Here is a 10,177-nt window from a genome sequence, read left to right on the forward strand (position 1 = left end):
GTGAATTTTCAAGAATTTACCCCCTCTGCCTTTGGAATTTCAGTCCCCTGGCAGCTCTACTCCTCTGTTACTTCTCAAAGACCATTGAGTTCAGTGATCTAGCATCCAGTTTCATCCGGGATCAATAGATACACTCTGTACTGACTTGGAGTTGTGAGAAGTCATTTAGATTAAATAATTGCCAATTATCAAATTCTTCAAACTTCAGTTTCCTTCAAAAAACTATTAAGTGTATCTCTTTATTATTGTAAAGATGACATACTGAGGAGTTACAGTTATGTAAGTCAGGTAATGAGTATATTTCTTTTTGAACAGTATCACGTCCTCCCTCCTTTTCTCCCAGTTTCTCCTCCCACCGCTTTCCCCATGAGTTGTATAGTTCATTTTCAATAATGACTGTCACTGCTGTACTTGTTCACCCTTTGACCCACCATTTCTGTCCTTCTCTTTACCCTCCCCAAAATGTTTTCTTGCATACTAGAAAAAAGCTACAGAAATCAAAAACAGCAAAAAGGAGAGGAAAAAAAGGTGAAATAAAAATTCTCTTGTTTCCATTTATTGGAGTTCATTTTGATAATCAATTTATATGATCATGAGACTTTGTGATCCTATCTTCCTTTGGTCTCACTGTGTGAATGTTTAGAGTCCTGTTTAATTTCAGCCCAGATGCCCCTCAGTGGATGAATGGATCAAGAAACATGGTATGAAATTCTGTGCTTCCATCAGAAAGAATTCTATTGCACCATTTGTAAGGAAATGGAAGGACTTGGAAAATTTTGTTAAGGGAAGTAAGCCAGACCCATAGATTGAATGGTTTCCCTCATTTGTAGTAATTAAAATGGGCCTATAAATTTACAAGTAAACACAGTGCAATATCTTTTTTCCTCTAGTAATTTTTCTCCTAAATTGAGAACACACACATGATACAGGCATTCAATATTAGCCATGTAATTTGACCCATTCTTGAAAAAATTACAATGCGGATGCTTTCCAAATAACAGATATTTGAGTGCCTACTGTGTGTAAAAATAACATAGACTAGTTGAAAGGATTTTGAGATTTCCATTCAAAATAATTGTCCTCACATATAGAAAGTTAATCAGTAAGTCAATGCATAAAAAATGTCAAGAGAATGGTACAAAAATAATATGTACTCTGCAATTTCAGGAAAAGACATAGTACAAATACCCTGTTGCAGAGCACACATGTACCTTCAAGCATCATATAATTTGCACACAAAGGTACTACATGCCTTTCTATATTTGCCATTAAATTAGCAGTACCTCTGCCCACTCTTCCCCTTGCAATATGTCCAGAATGCATCCTATTCTTTCATTTGCACTATCGTAATTCAGTTGCTAGAATTATAGTGCCTGATCTGCTTCATTATCACATTGATAATCTTCCTAAAGTTCTATCTTCATGGAGAGATTATAATTTAGTCCACATTATTTATTAATCACTATATATTCTACATGCATGCATATCATCTGTTCAAAACCCTCTTTGGCTAACAAAACCTTGAGTCTTTATCTTAGTTTCAAAGACCCTGCATTCTTTGGCTTTCTGTCAAGTTTTACTTCATCCTTTTCCTGATAGGAACCTTTATCAATGACTCACAACCTTCCTAACTATGCAGAATTGAATTTATTAACAGTTTTTCTGCCTGGCTTAATGACTCATGCCTGTAATTTTAGCTACTTAGACAGCAGAAATGGGAAGCACTCAAGTTCCAGGCCTGCTTGGGTAAAATGTTAGCAAGGCCTCATCTCACCTAATAGCAGGATGTGGTAGCATGCTTATCATCCCAGTTATATGGGAAATGTAAAAAGGGGGATAATTATCCAGGCCAGTATGGGCATAAGTGCAAGATCATAGAAAAAAATAAAACCTCAAAAAATGGTTAAAGGAGTAGGCCAAGTGGCAGAGCATTCTTGTTTACCAAGCATGAGACCCTGAGTTCAAAACCCAGTCCCACCAAATCTATGTATACATGCACACGCGCACACACACACACACACACACACACACACACACACACACACACACACACACACACACACACACACTGCTAGAATCTAAGAAATGTGTTGTTTTTATTTTTGGTCGGTCGTGGGGCTTAAACTGGGCCTCGGCTCTGTCCCACAGCTTTTCAGCTCAAAGTGAACACACAACCACTTGAGCTACAGTGCCACTTTTGATTTTCTGGTGGTTAATTGGAGATAAGAGTCTCACAGACTTTCCTACCCCAGCTGGCTTTGAACTGTGATCCTCAGATCTCAGCTTCCTAAGTAGCTAGGATTACAGGCATGAGCCACCGGTGCACAGCTTGTGTGAATGTTTACTAGTTGAAAATATATATTGTGAAGAATTGGCACTTTCATGAAAATGATCACTAAAAACTAATTTTTAACTTCTTAAATATTTAAACAATTTTGTTTTTTAAAAATAATACAATTGCCTATATTTGAATTGTACATATATTGTTCTGAGATGAATTGTTGTGTTGCCCCAACATATTGCCAAATCCCAACCTCCAGAACCTGTCAATGTGATTTTATTTAAGAATAAGGTCTTCATAGATGAAATCAGTTAAGATTAGTAAAGTGAATCTTAAATGAATATGATTGGTGTTCTTATAAGATGAAAAGAGACAGAGACAAGATACATAGGGAAGATGATGTTAAGACAGACACAGGAAAGACAGTCATGTGAAAACAGTGGCAGACTCTGGAGTTTTACAGCTGCAAGCCAAGAAAATGAGAGGATCGCAGGCAATTTGTAAGCAAAAAGGAAACAAAATTTTCATTTTAGGGCCTTCAAAGGGAACTTGGCACTGTTGGTAGCCTGACTTTTTTTTTTCTTTTTGCTGGTCCTGAGGCTTGAACTCAAGGTCTGAGCACTGAGTGTCCTTGAACCTCTTTGTGCTCAAGGCAAGCACTCTACCACTTGAGCCATAGGGCCACTTCTGGTTTTTTCTGTTTATGTGTACTGAGGAATTGAAACCAGGGCTTCATGTATGTTAGGCAAGCACTCTACCACTAAGCCATATTCCCAGCTCCATTACCCTGACTTTTAATACATCATGTTGTATGCCTTCAAGATGTAAATAAAAATGGTTTGTTTAATTTCTTTTAGGAAAAACAAGTCTGCATTTCTGTTTAGCTGATCTTATCTTCTCAGAGGTAAATGAACTGTCATGTGTTGGCCAGTTTTATCAATCTTTTCTTTGTTTACATTAAAACAAGTTCCACCAGTTTCTTTTGTGGCAGCAAGAACACATAACAGCATGTTTCAGGCTATTTTGATTTGCTCAAGCATAATAAGATGGAGGCCACATAGTTTATTTTCATAACTTATTCCATAGGGTTTTTATTCATATATACAGTAGAGTTCACATGACAGCAATATAAATAAAACATTCTCATTGTTTCTCCTTTGGTATCACCCCCTCCCCAATCCTAATCTTAAACAATCCTTTGAAGTATGATATAATAGTTAGAAAAATGTGTTTGAAAAGAGATAGAGCTGGGCATCAGTGGCTCACTCCTGTAATCCTAGCTACTGAGGAGCCTGAGATCTGAGGATTGCAGTTCAAAGCCAGCACAAGCAGGAAAGAACGTCTGTGAGACTCTTATCTCCAATAAACCACTAGAAAACCAGAAGTGGTGCTGTGGCTTAAGCAGTAGAGTGCTCACCTTGAGCTGAAGAGCTGAGGGACAGCACCCAAGCCCAGAGTTCAAGCCCCACAACTGACAAAAAAAAATGAAAAAGATAGATTGGATTATCTTTGACCCTATATTAGTGCCCTTGTAAAATACAAGTACTTCGTATGTAAGGCTTGAAGTGGTTAAACAGATAAATCACACAAATCTTTTAGAACAGTACCTGTAATGAATGTTCAATAGATTATAAAGATTATGATTAAAGACTGACAAAAAAGGATTCATTGAGTTTTAAAAGTTATAATGATTTTGCTTACTTTCCCTTTATCCATTGACTTGGTTTTCTGTTCTCCAAAAAGCAAATAGAGCATCAGTGCTTTCTTCAGTTTTTTGTTTTTGTTTTGTTGCTCTTCTCTTTGTTGTTTGGTAAAAGCCTGTTCTGTTCTATTCCAACACTTGTTTATTTTATAATAATCTTAATGATTTCCATTTCTTTCTCAAATGGGGATGTTTTATCCTAGCTAAGTACATTAACTAAATTAGCAAAATAACTTTGCTTTGCTTTCTGCTAGCCATAGTGGGAGAAGGCATATTATGAACGTAAGTATTTTTTCCTGGTGTTTTATGAAAATAGAGAAGCCAAAAGATTATGCAAATAATAACACAATACTTCTTTGTCATGTACTAATCCACAGATGGAGGAGATTATTCAGCCTCTTTGAGTCCTAATTTTCTTACCAATAAAATGGAAATGAACAGCTCCTCTTATAGACTGAAGTTGTCATAAACATGAGAGAAAATGTGATCATGTTTTCAAAAGTGTAGAATAGCACAAAAAATTGAATGACATTAATTCTGCTAGAGATATGGAATGGGATAGTAATTCCGGTGATCTAAAAATGCTGTATGCTGCTAGTTAGATAGGCATAGCTGGAAAGGCAAAACATAAAACTGATCCTTTTTGTTGATCTTTGTTTGTTTTGTGACAGTACTAAGGCTTGAACTCTGAGCCTTCCTTGGATTTCTCACTCCAGGATGGTGCTCTACCACTCGAACCTCTCCTCCACTTCAGCTTTTTGCCAGTTTACTGGAGGTCAGAGACTCATGGGACTTGTCTGACTTCACACCTGGGTCCACAGTTTTGAGACTCCTGAGTAGAATTACTGGCAACTCTAGCAACAAAACTAGTTTTGACACAATGTGGGCCATAGTGGAGAAAAGTTACAAGGTGGATAGACAAAAACAATGTCCCGAGCTAGTGGTTAGAATCAAATGGTCTGAATTTAAACTGTTGAGAACAGCAATAATTGGAGCTCACCTGGAAAGGAGACTTGAGACAAACACAATTCCTCAAAAAACAGAGCTGGAAGGCAATCTAAAATGGGGCAAACAGGTTGAGTGTGCTATTGCAAATCTAAAATACCAGCTAATCAGGAGGCAGAAATCAGGAAGGTGGAATTTTAAGACAAGTCCAAACAAAAAGCTAGCCAGACCCCATCTCAGCCAACAATAATAATAATAATAATAATAATAATAAAAGACTGAATCAAATTGTGCACACTTGTAATCTCAGCTACAGAGGCAGTTTATGTAAGAGGATGGTGGTCTGAGGTCTATCTGGATAAAAATAAGTGAGAGACCCCATCTGAAAAATAACTACATCAAAAAGTGCTGAGGCTATGACTCAAGTGGTAGGAAAAGGGTCACGAAACTGGAAACACAATGAACGGAAAAGGGAAACAAGAGGCTAAATTGAAGATCCTCAAAAGACGTGGCAATTTTGCACCCCAGTTCTAGGATATTTACATTTCCTGGTGAAAAGCATCAATCCAAGAAGGATAGATAATCTGGAGCATGGATCTGAAGTAAGTGGATGCAAGTGGAACAAACCAGCTCCCTCCAAGAAGATACTCTGGCAATATCTTGATTAGTTTTTTTAAAAACTGTACAGTTTAGAAACAAAGCTCATTTAAATTTCTTTTTCTTTAAAAGGAGCAAGTTGTGAACAGGGGAGTTAAATGCTTTATAGACAAGAAAAGAAACTGCACTGGAACCAATTTATTCATCTTCCTCATTGTCCTCCTCTTCCTTTTTTTTGCTTGCTCTTTTCAGCCTTCACAACTCCCTTTGTTGCTGAATAAGGTTTTTCATCATCTCAGTAGGAAGCAATTTCCTTCTTGTATTTTTCCTTCAGCTTAGCAGCCCCTTCCTCCTCCTCCTCCTCCTTCCTGATCTTCCTCTTCTCCTCTTGCTCTTCCTCTTCTCCTTCCTCTTCTCTTTCCTCCTCATCCCTCCTCCTTCTCCTTCCCCCCCTCCTCCTCCTTCATTCTTGTATACTTAACATGCTACTGAATGTGCCTTTGGCTAGTCATATCCTGGTGTTATTTTCAGTAGATTCTAACCTTGGCCTAGTACAGAATGGGAGTTGTACACTGGTATGGAAATTCAAAGCAGGTTCTTGTTGGTACACAGCACAAATTACTTTTATATAGGGATGGTATTTCTTTCATCTTCAGTTGTCTGATACAGCTTATATGAAATAATTGTTCTGTTAAATAAGTACCACTATGTAATGGCAAAAAAAAATTGCAGCTGTTTCATTGACATTTTAAATATTTCTAATACAATTTTTATTTAAAAATAAAAATAAATATAAAGACTGTAGTAACCCATTTTCTGATTGGACTAAAAGTTATAGTTGTGTCAGATCTCCAGAAAAATTTCCCTTGTGATTTACATTTTGTGTTTGTGCTACCACAAAATATTTTGAAATGAACCCCAAGATAAGGACTCAAATGGTTTTTCTTTCTTGCAATTGTCTCTAACATATTTATAAGATGATTTCTTTGTTGCTTTGTATATCCCTCCCCCACGGTATAACCCATGTTTTCACTGTATTTGATGTTGGTATAATTTGTGGAGGGTAAGGGAAAAAAAAAACAAATTGTTTAAATAGGGATACAGATGGACCCATTGCAACAATGAGATGTACAAGATATTATGTTGAAAACGAACTTTACAACTTTGGCAGTGGGGGGGGGGTAATGGCAGTGGGGGGGGGGAGATGAGAAGGCATGGGAAGGAGAAACAAAGGAGGAGGCAGCAATGCTTGATAAGAAATGCACTCATTTACTTTGCCCATGTAATTGTAACCCCTCTGCATGGTATTTTCACAATAAATACATACATACATACATATATAAAATTTAAAAATATTTTGAAAGTAAAAAGCCTAAATCACCGATTTACTCTCATTATTAGATGTTCCATATGTATTATTTCAGCTGAAATTGCAAATATTTACATCACTCTTATTTAGTATGAACTAAGTTTACTAATTCATTACCTAAAGTCAATTGATAGAAAAATTGAACTGAGGTTGTGTTCAGTAAATGCTGGACAAAACCCTTCCTGTGGATAAGGACAGAGTAGTGTCCTTTGATAACTTTGCATTCTAGTTCTAAATTCAAAACTGACCATAAAGTGTCACTAGGTGGATGTTTTCAGTGATCACCAACGAAGCTCAGGCCAGCCTCTGGTCTGGAGGGAGAATGACATGCCCAAGATGTCAGACCTCAGCATCAAGTTACTGTTCTTTCTACACAGTGTATATCTCTTTTCTCAAGAACCTTGTTGCCCTCAGTTCGTGGCAACTATTATAAGTTGTTGGATTAATAGACCATTAAAAAATTAACCTGTATTTCTTCTGATTCGTGTGTGTATGTGTGTGTGTGTGTGTGTGTGTGTGTGTGTGTGTGTGTATGTGTGTGTGAGCACCAATCCTGGGACTTGAACTCAGGACCTGGGCACTATCCCTAGGTTCTTTTGCTTAAGGCTAGCCCTCTACTACTTGAGCCACATCTCCACTTATAGTTTTTAAAGTGGTTAATTGAAGATAAGAGTCTCTTGGACTTTTCCTACCTGGGTTGGCTTTGAACCATTATCCTCAGAGCTCAACCCCCTTAAGAGCTAGGATTATAGGCATGAGCCATCTATGCTCAACTTTCTGCTGATTTTGTACCATTCAAGTAACATTTCTGGTACTTGGGTTTGCAAGCCACAGGTTCAAACTTCAGTATCTCACTTAGAAATTTATTAAATATGGAGTTTAATAACCATGATTTATCAGCAAAAGATAGGATAGCTCCACCTATTAAAACGTTAGGAGAAAAACAAATCTTTTAAATAGGGATACGGGTGGATCCATTGCAACAATGAGATATACAAGTCGTTACGTCGAAAACGAACTTTACAACTTTGGTGGGGGTGGGGGGAGGATGGGAAGGGATGGGAAGGGGAAACAAAGGAGGAGGCTACAATGCTTGATAAGAAATGTACTCATTATCTTGCCCATGTAATTGTAACCCCTCTGTACAGTATTTTCACAATAAAAAAAATAAAACATTAGGTATTGATGGCTTCAATGTTTTGCATATTTTACTAGCATATAAATTATATTTGGTACTAGCAAATAAGTAAATAGCTGCAAAATTGTATAAAAATCAGATTATTTAATTTCTAATAAAGAATATATAATAATTTATATGTTAATGACATTTTAGAAGTTGCCAACAATTATACTTTACAAATTGAAACATAAGCAAATTCTGATTCATAGGTTTGTAGTCATTCTTAGGGTAAACAGTGATACTTTTTGGTAATTTCTCTAAGTTAATGCTTCTTTAATTCCTGAAGATTTTGGTGTTTTTCGGTGTCCTTTGTCCTTCAAAATTATACATAATATGTAATATATTACAATTTGACAACAAACAATTCCCTAATTTTTTATTCTTTAAAAGATTATAAAATATATAATTGAAAACTCATGAAAATATACAATACATAAGGATCCTATAACCATGTTTAAAGGTTATTTTTCTTGAAAAATATATTAAATATTATGCTTATAAGTAAGCATTAATGAAGTTTAATTGAAGAATTTAAGACCATGATTTTTTACCTTTTTGCAGTGCTTTGAATTGAACCCAAGGTCTCACACATGCTAGATAAGTGCTCTACTACTGATCATTTATCTAATATTAAAAATAATGGCCAATCGTTTTGTTATCTTCAAATTAATATGAACAAAGCAAGAAGTATTTAATTAGCATAATTGGCTTTCCACATATATTTGTAACTAAATATTTATATTTGAAACTAAGAAGAAATTTTAGTGTGTTTTTTATTACATCAACTTCAGTGTACTAATAACAGCCAGGACAGTGACAAAAATTATTTATTGAGTATTTCCCTTTGCTTGCACTGTCAACTGTCATATTATACTCATCCATAATAACCCAGCAATTAATCTGAAGTTAGACACATAGTGTTTACTCATCTACAGCATTGCATTTACAATTATTCCTGAAGATTACTGTCCCTGGTGCTGAAACTGGTCTGTGAAGTACTTGTAGTTGCAAAATGAAGCCATATCTCTAAGGCATACCATGTGATTGAAATGATGAACTGAGTCAACGTTAACTGTTCAAATGAAGTATTAAATTTCATATATGCTGATAATATAATATCAATATTAAATATACTTCTTATTCTTACTATATTTTATTGATAAAATATATTTTCAGGACATAATTGACAGTTCAAAAAAGTACATGAGAGATATTTACAAATGTTTTAAACATCTGAAAATGTATTACTACTAGCCAAGTAGTTAACACTATTTATGTTAAATAGTATTTATGTAGGTGTCAGAATTAAGGGATTTGTTTTAAAAATAAATACCTGCTGTATAATTCCCTAACTATATTAAAGCACACTTGATTACAAGTAATTAGCTTTTATTTGATGCCTATAATGACTTAGAAATTATGGTGAAATTCACTTTCCCTAGGAGGATTGCTTTGTTGATTCTGAGTTGAGGTCACATCCAGGGTATAGCAAGGCATTTATATATTCTGAAAAATCAAAGTGTAGATAGTGTTGATATAAGTTCTCCTTTGATAGGAAGTGCAGAATATATAATGGTCATTGGCACCTTATGACAAATATAATCAAGATGCATATTCATAGCAGGAATAGGACCTTGTAGATCTAGACAGAAATTTTGTTTTGTCATCTGGTTTTATGTACCCAGTTTCTGGACATTGGAAGCCATGGGATTTTATGCTGGATTGTGTGATATTTGCTTCTGCTTGATCTTTATGACCTGTATTCTTGACTAATCAAATCATAAATAAAATCCAGCCATTGTGCAGTTTCTCTGTTCATGATATGTTTGGCAGTACTGCAATTTGAACTCAAGGCCTCAAACTTGCAAACACTCTATAACCTGAACCACACCCCCACTCTTTTTTTATTTTGGGTTGTTTTCAGAGAGTCATATTTTTGCCTGAACCCTAGCCTCTACCATAATCCTTTTTACTTCTTCTTCCTTTATAGTTTGGCAAATATTTCACGGATTTATACATTATGTGAAAGTACTGTATGCGTGTGTGTGTGTGTAGATGTATATTATATAAAAGTTTCCTACAGAATTAGGAATGTGACTCAGT

Source organism: Dipodomys merriami, unplaced genomic scaffold (assembly GCF_024711535.1).
Source record: "Dipodomys merriami isolate MVZ:Mamm:240054 unplaced genomic scaffold, mDipMer1.0.p SCAF_6, whole genome shotgun sequence".
NCBI lineage: Eukaryota > Metazoa > Chordata > Mammalia > Rodentia > Heteromyidae > Dipodomys > Dipodomys merriami.